The sequence below is a fragment of the Dermochelys coriacea genome, chromosome 4, assembly GCF_009764565.3.
Source record: "Dermochelys coriacea isolate rDerCor1 chromosome 4, rDerCor1.pri.v4, whole genome shotgun sequence".
NCBI classification, from domain to species: Eukaryota; Metazoa; Chordata; order Testudines; family Dermochelyidae; genus Dermochelys; species Dermochelys coriacea.
Window position 1 is genome coordinate 119,850,853 of NC_050071.1, and position 12,446 is coordinate 119,863,298.

Genomic DNA, 12,446 nt, shown 5'->3' on the forward strand with positions numbered 1-12,446 from the left:
TTTGCAAGAAGGCCATAGAGAGAGTATGATGGAATCAAGGTCAGGTGGATAGATCCAACACACAGTTCAGCAAAACAGCAACAAACACTACCGGAAGCAGGAGTAAAAGAAAAGGGAGTATGTGCACAACTGCACACCAAAAGGAGCATCTGCAGCAGCAAAGCTGTCTGTTCCAAATCCCCTCTCAGAGTGTTTTCAAAGCATTATTGATTTTTGGAATTGTGCATGGCACACACACTCATGAGACTTCAGGTGTCGGCTAAATATCTCTTCCCCTTGTAGATACCTATAAAGATAGGATCCTAAATGATGGCAAAATACAGAGGCATGCTTTTTTTTCTGACTGTATCAGAGAGGACAAAGTGCAGCCACTCCCTCTGAGAAGATGATCAAAATGGCTTCTGCTGACCCTTCCTAGTATGTGAGGTAGGTTCAGCTCAGCAGTAAACAAGAAAAAAACAGCACATGAGTCTAACCATTTCACTTCTGCCATGTGTGAGCAATCCCAGCAAAAAACTTCCAACTTGGGATGCATTGGAACACTGCCTCACAATGTTCTCAGACACTTTGTACATTTAGGGCCACATTCATCAGTACGCTCCTGGTGCTGTGTGCTGCTCTATGGATAAATAGGACCCGTAAACCCATCTTCAAGCCAGGTTTCCAGCTACTTTATGTCACTAGAGAGGTACAAACAGACCATGACATACTAGTGCATCTGGCTCTTTATGTTAAGCATTGATGAAAATAACACTGCTGTGACACTGTTTTGAAGACATGAAGGCTCAGGAAACAGTTCACACTTCCTGAAGGGCAAATTTCAAGTATTATTAATTTCTAGCTGAAAGTGCTGCTCAGCTCTAGCTCTGCCCTTCCTAAGGACTAGAAATTCCTCTCACTTTTGCACCCACTAAGCTCTACTGGTTTCCATGGCATCACTCCTGATTTACACCAGTGTGAGAGGAGAAACAGGCATTAAAGACTTGTGCAGCTAATGTCATTTACTAACAGATACATTGAAAACTCTAAGGGCAGAACAGATATTTCATGTAATACAGCTAACAGAGCTATATTCAGGCACTTTTCCATTTAAATTGCAGAAAAGCAAACTTCTATGTGGCATTACCTTAGCAGAAAAAGATCCATGGTAAATGATTTCTTACGTGTTCCAGGGTATTTTCAGATATTTTCTAATTCAAAAAATCTTTGTTTGCAATACATATGATGACCCATCAATGATAAAATGGACAAAAAATTTACAGTTGAAAGAAAAGTAATTAGAACAAATCTGTATTTAGTAATGAAACAATGGGAATGCTCAGCAGCACTGTAAGAAACTGTTATGTTACTAGTGGTTTATTGATATTTATGAAAACCCTTTGATTTCTGTGTTTGAAAAAATCAAATGGTATTCCATGTACTCTTTTCATTAGTGGCCTGCTGTTCTTGAACTTCATTTCTAATTGATGGATTCATGGGAGAGCTCAAGATGTGCTGATTCTCATTAAACTGCAGTAGAGATATATTGATCCCACTTACAAAGGACAACAAAGCTTGCTTATATTTCACAGAGATGCAGAAGCTTTCCCAGTTGCATCCATGGAAAAGAAAAAAAGCATTGCAGTTGTTGAAATTGTGGTGAATCAATTATTTTTTCCTTTATTGGCAAGGTGTAAGATTATTATATATTTTCATTTTAAAAACTGCACAGAGCATAAAGTTTATGGATCTGATTTTACACTGCTTTCCTCTAGGTATATGCCAGTTTGTTCCTATGGAAACAATGTAGCTACACTGGTGTAAAACTGGAGTAAAGCAGTGGTGAATCAGTCATTTTTTAGTTTGACTGTGTGTAAAATATGGAGGTTACTTACTTGTAACTTTTGTAATGCATCTGATGAAGTGAGCTGTAGCTCACGAAAGCTTATGCTCTAATAAATTTGTTAGTCTCTAAGGTGCCACAAGTACTCCTTTTCTTTTTACTTGTAACTGGAGTTCTTCGAGATGCACTCTGAATATTCACACTCTTGGGGATGCTCCAATCCAGAGCAGCTAAGTTGGTGGAACCTTCTAGTAACAGTGCCTGTTAGAGGTGCCTTGCGTCTCCCTTTCTGTCCCTAGCACTCCCACCAGATCCTGAGCATAGCTACAAGAGGGGTATGGCTCAGTTGCCATCTCAGTTCCTTTCAAACAGTAATGTGGAATACCAAATATGACATAATTAGGACTACACAGAAGCAGGGAAGGCAGGTGGGCAGCTTGAATATGCAGAGTGCATCCTGAAGAACTCCAGTTACAGGTAAGGAACTTCCATGTCATCTTCAAGTGCCCTCTGCATAGTCCCACTCTTGGGAAAGTGTGGTGAACAGTATCTCAGGAAGGAACGAAGGACAGAGCCCTACTTGAACAATGATTGAAGTCCCACCCTGTCAAAACAAGCATTGGACCTGGATTCTAAATCAAGAGCATAGCGAGTTGTAGAAGTGTGGATTGTTGTCCAGGTGGCGGCCTTGCAATCTCAACAATAGCAATGTGCTTGAGAAATGCTGTAGATGTGGCCACCCTACTTGTACTATGAGCTCTAAGAAGATAAGGAGGGGAAAACAAAGGTGATCTAAAGCTCTCCTCAATACAAAGTCTGACCCATCTAGATAGTGACTGAGCTGAAGTGGCCCAATCCTTTGAAGAACCTGTATAAGAGATAAACAATTTAGAAGAAGATCTGAAGACCTTGATTCTACCCAGGTAACATGAGAACTCTTTTTGTGTTTAAGGAATGTAATCTAGCATCTCCTTTACTCACATGAGGTTTCAGGAAAAAATAAAGATACGTTTATATATTGATTTACATTTAAATTGGAGGCAATCTTTCGAATGAATCTGAGGTGTGGTGTAAGGACCACCCTGTCCCTATGAAAAATAGTATTAGAAGGATCAGCCATTTGTGAATTCAACTCACTAATTCTTCTAGCAGTGGTGATACATCAATTGAATCAATACTAACTTCAACTTCCACATGGGGACAGGATGTCTAGTGAGCGGATCAAGATTCAATAGACAAACACCAGTCAGGAATGGTCTAGATAATATAGTCCTGCCACGAGTACAGGGGACTGGACTAGATGACCTCTCGAGGTCCCTTCCAGTCCTATGATTCTATGATTGCTATTATGAAAGCTGTTTTTATTGCAAGGTGAAAAAGGGAGCGATCTTGTAATGGATCAAAAAGGGTCAGATATTGAGTCTGTACTAACTTCAACTTCCACATGGGGACCGGATCTCTAGTGGGTGGATAGAAATTCAATAGAGTCTTCAAAAAAATTTTTCACCATGTTATGTGAGAACATGGTGTCTCTGTAACCTCTGTATTTACCAATGAAATAGATACAAGGTGTTCTCTAATAGATGACACAGATATACCCTCTTTTTAAAGTGTAACAGGTATTCAAAGATTATCTGTATGGGGGCTGAAACTGGATCTACATTCCTAATTTCTACCCATATAACAAATCTTTTCCATTTGCATTCATAACACCTTCTAGTCAAGGGTTTCCAAACATTAATAAAATTGGCTGAAATTCAGTGGAGCAGGAAATTTCTTTCTGTCAAAGTCCTATTGCCCAAGCTGTTAGATGTAGAGATTTGAGGTCTGGATGGAGCACTCTCCCCTGTTGCTGTGATTAAAAAATCCATTGATAATGGCAGAGTCCAGTAGTTGTCCTTGGATAAGAGGAGTAGGTTGGTGTACCATTGTTGTCATGGCCATTCCAGAGCATCTAAGATCATCCTAGTCAAATCTTGCTTTACTTTGTTTTGAACTTTGGAAACCAAAGTGAAAGAGAGAAATGCATACATTAAATCCGATCCATTGCCCAGTTTAGGAGAAAAATGTCTGTCAAAGACTGGCTGTCCACTCCGCTCACGAGCAAAACAGAGGGCATTTTGTAGTGAGACTGGTGGCAAACAGATCTATAGTCAAGAATCCCCAATATTTGAAGATATTCTGAATTACTGGTTTTTTTACTGACTTCATACATCTGAAATGATTCTCTGCTGAGGCTATCTGCCAATTCATTGTATTCTCTTAAAACATGTAAAGCTATCGGGTAAATGTTGTACAGTATGCACCAGTCCCATAGCTCTATCACTTCACTGCACAAGTGGATCAAATGAGTTCCCTGTTGTTTGTTCACGTAAAAAACTGTAGCCATATTGTTTGCAACAAGCTGGATAACTAAATTGCATATCTGTGGAAGGAATGCTTTTAGGGCCAAATGGATAGCCCACAGCTCCAATACATTTATATTAACTGGGATTCTTTGAAACACCTAGAAAGCTCTTTACTATCTGAGTGTGGACATGTGCCCTCCAGTCGGGCTTTGATACATCCATGGTTACTATGAGGCATAAGTCCTAGACAGCAAGCTGTGGACTGAGTCTATTTTAATTTTCCCAGTGTATCATCTATCTTAATGCTAAATAATCCATTTCCTTTGAAAGGTAAGTCCTCTATTTTAGCACTGGTGTCTAGTGGGAGAGAAGCTGAACATAGCCAGGCAGATCCAGTTGAATCTGAGCCATCAGTTCAATCGTGCATCAGTGATCCTTCGTTGATGGATCCCCAGGCTTTGATTTTAGGCCCATAGATTTGGATACAGGTCTGGAACTGGAGACCCTGATCTCTGATTCCACCCTATATGAGTGACCAGAAGAGCTGCTAGAGATATGCTTAGTCTTCCTCTTTCTCAGAACTCCAGAAGATGTTCTGAGCACAGATCCTTATGACTCCTGTCCAAATCCAAGGCTGGTGTAGGTTGTACCTTGGCTGAGGTCAGAGCCAAGGATCTGACCATCGGAGCCTCAGCTGACTTGGAATCACAGTCTGGCACCAAAGCTGAAGCTCTTATCACAGATCTGGATGACCTCTTGGATCTGGAAGTAGACACAGCTGACTCCAGTCTCCTTCTTTTTCCGCCAGACCCCTTTGAGGTCTCATATCTGGCAGGCATAGCAGTTAGTGCCTCCTGTAACAGAGGGACCTGCAGTCTGTTTTGTCCTTTCTTCCTGGCTCAGGGGGTGAATGTGCTGCATATTTGGCAGCATGCCCATGAGTGTTTCTCAGACAAGCATTTCAAGCATTGTACATGCGCATCAGAGGAAGGAAAGACTGCCGGACATGGCGCATATTTCTTGAAGCAGTAGTCCCTTGTCCATCATAGTTATAATTGACTTCTAATCTAATTACAAAAAATAAATTTTGTTATAGCTATAAAATATACTAATTACTTAACAACTAAGTTGCTACAGTATCTACTCATCTAAAACTATTACGATCACTAGCCTATTTTTTATTTATTATTTATGTATTTTATTTTCATTTAGGCTATGACACAAACTATAGAAAGAAGCAGATGTAAGATAGTTCACGTCCTAATGGTGCAGCTATTGGAAGGAACTGAGGCAGCAATGGCACCAATGCCCTTCCTATAGCCAGCTCCCATGTCTGGTGCAAGTGCTAGGGACAGTAAGGGTGGGATGAGGGGCTTCCAACAGGCACTACTGCTACAAAATTCTACCATCCTAGCTGCACAGGATCAGTGCATCCCCAAGAGCAAGAATATGTAGAGGGCTCTCGAAGAAGAAATGTTTGTTCTTTAAACAATGTCATCAGATTTAAAGTACGTAACAATTATGAACAGTGCCCCTTCCCCCAATGCTCAGGCTATGGAAATCTTTGGGTAGAATATCATGCTCTCTAATTTTCATGTTGCTCGAAGAAGAACAATTCTTATAGAGTTCTAATTGGGGCTGGATGAACACAGTAAAAAAAAAAAAGGACGTGCAAATATAATCCGCGCAAATTTGCATGAACAGTGAAATTCACCTTTGGATAGATTGCCATTTTATAAGTGCAGCCTACCTTTTTTTTTTTCATCATGTTCTGTGAACATGCATAGGACAGATAAATTTGTTTGCAAGAATATCTGTGAAAGTGGATATTCTTGCGAATACTCATGTATGCGTGCTGGGGCACAACAGTAAGGCTGGAAATGTTTGCAAAGCAATCCATGATCACTTTGATTTCTATCCTTTTGTTTTTGAACATTTCAGTCTTTTTAAACAATGAGTAGAAACAACACCATGTGACTCAGGTGACCAATCACCAGCAAAAAATATTTGAAGATGCAGTCAAGGCAGATAGTTTGCAAATAACCCAAAGGCTGAAATACATTTATGTAAAGCAATCAAAACAATTCAAATAAACAAAATAGCAAAAAATCAAAGCTTCTTTGAAGATAATTTTGAAGCAAAGAGAAGGGCTAGATTCAGCTAAAAGAATATTCATTACATGTTCACCCAACTCCGTGTCTAGTGTTATTTACCTCTCATTAAATCAATTATAATGTATTTAAAGGCTAACAATCACATATTAACCTCATACAACAGATAAAATAACAGCATGGCACCTCTTACAGGTGAGAACACTGCCTTCTAAGTGAAGTCACATTTCATCAGACAGTTTCTGTATTCCATTTCCCCATAAATAGCACACTGATGAAACGACGTGTGTTCACACAAAGAACAGATGATGCAGCAGAAGGAAGATTTGTAGGTGCACTGCACCATGGCTCAAAATTTCAGCAGGTTGTCACACATTCTGATCAATTTAAATGCCTTTTTCAACTGACCTTTACAAATTCCTATTACAAACAAAAGACACTGCAGTAGGTTGAATTTTGTTTTAAACCAGAAGACAATTCAGTATCAGTAAAAACAAGCTAGCTAGTTAACAACAAATCTATTACAGCTTAAAAAAATTCACATACAATAGCTCAGTTTTACTATAAACAGATTCACTAAATCATTTATCCAGGATCAAGTTCAAGTTTAGAAAAGGTTAATCTACTCATAAATACATACTGCTCATGAACCCCCACCCCCACAAGTCTAGCCCCTTACATTAAGTAGTACTTTACTACTCAGTTATTTCTACTGAAACCATCAAGGAACAAGGTATGATCCAATGCGAGCCAGAGTATCAGAATCCAGCCTATGGTTTGTTTTTAATAATAAAGATTTGGACTTGCACCATATATGCTTATTCTGTAAATAAAGCTGGAGGCTAACCACAGATTCATAGCTCCAGCGAACAGGTGCTAGATTTGTTAGCTGTAGTTCTGTCTAATTCTTAATTTAACTAAAGAACTGTGTTTGTTGGGCTAAGAGTTCAAATACTCTGGATAACAGCTGGAAGAACTTTGCATTCTTCAAGTTAGGTAGCTTTAGTCATCTCAGTCACACAAGGTGAAATTCACCCTACCACGTGACATCCAAATATTCAGGCTTTATGTGAGTGGAGTCCATGGAAGTTGGAGTTCATGGAGTCCAAATTCATCTCTAAATCCAGGACTAGAGTACAAGGCTGCTAAAGTAGTTCCCCTGGGCTGCTGCTGCAACCAATCCACAGTGATTGTGACAGGGTCACAGTCTCTGTTGGTCCTTCCCTGGATTGCTATTAGACCAACCCCATCTGTCCCTAAAAGAGATTTCTGCACCCGTCTTTACAGGGCCAATGCAGAGTGTGTAAGGTGTGTGCAGGTGCCTCTGCACAGGCTCTCAACTGGCAATCCCCATAGTTAGTCCTAGTGCAGGGGGTCTTATGAAGGTCCTCCAAACCTGGAGTGAATTTCACCCATAAGCAGCAATATTACTACTTACAGAGCTGTTGGGAAACACATAGTGTTACCATGACATAATTTAATGTATTATAAGGAATAAAAATGTAGATCTTTCTTAGAATCTAATACCTTGAAAATTATTAGCTAAGCAAAGAAATTTGCTATTTGTATCAATGGTTACAAAGGCAAGGAGCTGTATGGTTAAGTTTTACTTTCTGTAGCAGAGGATTCAGCATACACCATATGACCTTCATAGTGGAAAGTCAAACTTCTTTGTGATCATTTCCCCTTGGGCACTGAAAAACATGGAAATCAGACAAACTGAACATATTGGCCCCAAGTCTCCCCTTTATTTAAGCTGTTTTGCACTGCACCAATGGTGCAAAATCACTCTAAAGCTGGCACAGCCTGTATTGGGAGGATCACCCCAGTGGAGGGGATCCTTGAGCAGCTTAGGGCAGCTGTACTCTGTTCCAGCACCCTCCTCATGGCTGGCATAGGAACATGGCCAAGGGAGAGGCCACTGCATCCCACTGATTCCCCATCTCTATAATAGCCCCTTTGTGGCCACTGGTTATTAGCATAAATTAGAGAAGTCCTAAGGCTGCTCTAATTTACACAGATGCCAGCCCAGTGCATGGCTGAACCAGCATCAGCAGATCACAAAGATGGTTTAAAGATCTAACCGGCCAAGTTCTTAATATGGGGCTACTGTGTACGGATATTGCTGGTGTGCAGCATGTCGCAAACTCAGATCCTAAAGATTAACAGAACTCTCATTACCTACCAGATTATATTTTCACTTTCATATTCCCTTCTCCTTATCCACTTCCTAAAGATCTGTTACTTCCCCCCGTTATTTTTGTTTAATTTGAGATTGTAAACTCTTCAGGGCAGAGTCACTGTCTTTTTAAAATGTATCTGCATAACTCTATGTATATCTGCACAACAATAACAACAGAAGCACAACAGCTACCACCACCTAAACAGATGTTAGCTTCACTTCTGCTAGGTCAAAAGGGACTTACACTTCTCATATTCCTATCAGCACAAAGCTCTGCAGTCTGGCCAGCAGGCTTATGTAACAGTGATGCATCTGGCTTTCTACCCCAAATAAGAAAGTAAGCCAGAGTAAGTTGATACTGCTGCAATAAAACTGGGTCCCTGCTCATCTATGCCTTCATATCCTGTGTCTTTCATTCAGTGGGAACCACTGAAACCACAACATTCAATGCTCCAAGTACCTGCAGTAACCATGGTAACATCTGATATTTACAACAGGAAATAGAGTTGTTGCCATGTGGCAAATACTGCATTTTTATTGATGTCAGCTGAACTTAGTATAGTTTTTCTTCTGGACTGTGAAATTTTCAGGACACTGGCAATATTTTACTTTATGTTTGTACAGTTCCCAGCACAAATTGGAGAGGGTGCAGAAATGAGCCACACAAATTATTTGAGGGCTGGAAAAATGTCTTATAGTGGGAGATTTCAAGAGGTTAATCTGTTTAATTGATCAAAAGAAGATGGAGAGGTGACTTGATTACAGTGTATAAGTACCTTCATGGGGAGAAAATACTGAGTACTGAAGGACTCTGTATTGGAAAAATGCAAAACAAGAACCAATGGCTGGAAGTTAAAGCCAGATAAATTCAAACTGGAAATAAGGCACAATTTCTTAGCAGTGAGGGTGATTTAACTATTGGAACAACCTATTAAGGGTAGTAGTGGATTCTCCATCCCCTGATGTCTTCAAATCATGACTAGATGCCTTTCTGAAAAACCAAATACAAGTTACTGGGCTCAATACTAGGGTAACTGGTGAAATTTTATGACCTGTGTTATTACAGGATGTCATTATGGATGATTTAGTGGCCCCATCTGGTCTTAAAATCTAAGACTTTATAAACCTACAATTCTAGAGGATTTTTATAAATTGGAGAAGGTTCAGAGAAGAGCCATGCCTTATACTGATATACTCAAAGAGCCCAATCTTATGTGACAAAGTCAGACCAGACAGCTATAAGAGAGTGGTGGAACGCAGGTATATCAGTCCTAGAATGGTGAAGACTCTTTTCCCTATGAACTGCAAAAATGGTCTCTCAGATTAATTAGATACGTGAGCCCAATTAAGGGCTGTTGGTGACCTTTAAAAACTCCTCTTCTGGTGAGAGAGAGGGAGGAGGGATGAGAAATAAGCTGCAGCATGGAGAAAAGGCTTCTCCTAGGTGGAAGGCTGGTCTTCTACCCATAGGGAAAGCAATCCAGTTTACTTCTGTTTGGGGAAGGGCTGGCAACCATAAACCAGTGTAATAAGTTGGCGTTCTGTGGAGGGGACAAGCAAATGTGTATCTTTTGTATTGTGAGTTTGTTTTTGCTTAAAGGAACCACTCAGGCCTATCCTGAGGCCCACCTTGCAAATATTGAAAAATAAACCAAAGTAAATAACTAAAAACATCCAAAGTAGGACAGATTGACTCCAGGTCCACCCCCCAACCACCAGAGGGAGAAACACTGAGGGTGACGAGGCGAAGGAGATTTGCCGCATTATTTAGCTTAACAAAGAGAAGGTTCAGGGGTGACTTGATCACAGTCTGTAAGTACCTATATGGGAAACAAATATTTAATAATGGGCTTGTCATGCTGGGAGAGAAACTGTAGCTCTTCAGATGGCAGATCACCTAAATGTATTTAAAGACATTTTACATAGCCACATGCAAAAGCCTGCAGGATTGACTCTAGAACAGTGTTTCTCAAACTTTAGCAACCCGAGGACCCCCATTTTGTTTTAAAATTTTTCACGGACCCCGAAATCCCCCACTCAGCCCCAGGCCCTATCCCCTCTCCACCCCTTCCCCCAAGGTCACACCCTGACATGTCTCTTCCCCACCTCTTTCCACACCTCCTCTGAGCATGCCCCATCTCTGCTCCTCCCCCTCTCTCCCAGGGTCTCCTGCACGCCACTGAACTGCTGTTCCCTGGAGTGCAGGAGGCACTGGGAGGGAAGGGGAGGAGTTGATCAGCGGCGCCGGTGGACTCTGACATGACTCACAGACCTCTCCTCTGTTTTTTCCACCAAATGCATCCGATGAAGTGAGCTGTAGCTCACGAAAGCTTATGCTCTAATAAATTTGTTAGTCTCTAAGGTGCCACAAGTACTCCTTTTCTTTTTGCGAATACAGACTAACACGGCTGCTACTCTGAGACCCCCTGGAGTACCCTTGCATACCCTCAGGGGTTCACAGACCACAGTCTGAGAAACCCTGCTCTAGAATCCACCACGCTCTCCCTGAGCAACATTCCACCAACACAAAGGAGCAGTGAAAGCCAATGGATCTGGCCACTATGGAATTCTCACCAGTACAACAGGAATCCCTAGGTGATGTATGGGGCTAATGCAGTGACTCTATGCCAACCCATCTGTAGCCCCGGATGGATGGGGTACAACCTAGGGAAAAATGGGTGTGGGGATGGACAACCTCTGAACTCTGATTATTCCTGTCTGCCTAAGTGGCCTCTTGGGAACGTGAGTGGTTAGACATAAGTTAGGGTGGTCCTGAGACTGCTGTAAATGTAGATCTGGAGTCTACCTGACCCAGGTCAGGCCACAGTTAGAGAACCAAACAAAGGACCATAAAGCCACCTTTGTGCCCCCACACCTATCTTCTGATGAGCACTGCTCAGCCAGACACAAGAATAGTAGTTCCAGGTTTAATCCTGATAGATTAAATTTTCTCTCTCAGAAAAAACGTTATCCTTTAGGGCACAGGACCCATCCAAGTAACAAAGGAGCTGGGGGGACATGGAAAGACTCCTTTGGACACGAAGTCTTAGCTCCCTTCATGTTCTTTGCTGCAGGCACCCATAGCATCAACAAAAATGACTCTGTGGGCTAGCCAAGTTTTAGAATGAACAGCTTGATCATGTGACATCTGTGACCTTCAGTTGAAGAGACTGATCCTGCAAACTCTCCTCTCACTTCTCTTGAAGTGCTTTAGAAAGAGAAGTAGAGCTCTGTATTCACATGACATGTACAATTTGGCCCAAAGTACTAGAAAGTGACAGTTTTGTTGGCAATAAACTATTGCAAACAGTTTTATAACTAATCCCAGGCAAGAACAACATTTCCTAGACTCTGTTTTTATAGCTTTTCCCTGACTTGGCATATTATAAGCAGATTGTTCCCTCCATTTCCTACACGTTTTCAATCTGGCTATTTATAAAGCAATTAACCTTTAGGAATGACCTTTACACTAACATTAAAACCTGTTTGCCCTAGCTTTTGAAAAAACACATTTTCATCTTTTGAAAAACTGAATTAAATGCCTTGAAAATGTTGTGAACATAACCAAAATATAATATGAAGAATGTTGGCTGACATACAGTATATGAAAGATGGAAGGAATACAGTCCTGAGATTCAGACAGCCGATAGTCAGATGTGATAGTGTAAAGCAACTCAGAAAAATATGCCAGGATGAAAGAACATTGTTTTTATGCTTTCCTGACACAATGAATCTTTGCAGTAAACTATTCTCATTGATTTTTTTTTACCAGAGTAAACAAACATAGCATACTTTATTTTTACAAATCAAATACCTGCCCAAATTAGCTAAGAGTGGGATTCCTTGGCAGTTTCATTTATCCAGTTCTCCTAAGCTGAGACTGACAAACATGAAGCAATGACTTGGCATGGAGCTGCTTTTCTGACCTTACTTTTGCTGTTTTCTTGTTTCTAATGTGGCAAGATGGCCGATTTTATTCTGGT

General features: G+C 40.8%; 1 protein-coding gene across 2 annotated transcripts in view; it reads right to left on the reverse strand.

Moving 5' to 3' along the window:
• The window catches only part of JAKMIP1 (janus kinase and microtubule interacting protein 1), a 381,847-nt gene that overhangs the window by 9,271 nt on the left and 360,130 nt on the right, over nt 1-12,446 (reverse strand). Inside the window, exon 22 of one of the 2 annotated variants that reach the window (XM_043512463.1) lies at nt 7,849-7,975. The exons of the other annotated variant lie outside the window; for it this stretch is intronic. The gene's annotated coding sequence lies outside the window, so the exon portion shown is untranslated. Of the gene's footprint in view, nt 1-7,848; nt 7,976-12,446 lie in introns of those variants that run through there. 2 annotated transcript variants of the gene reach the window in all.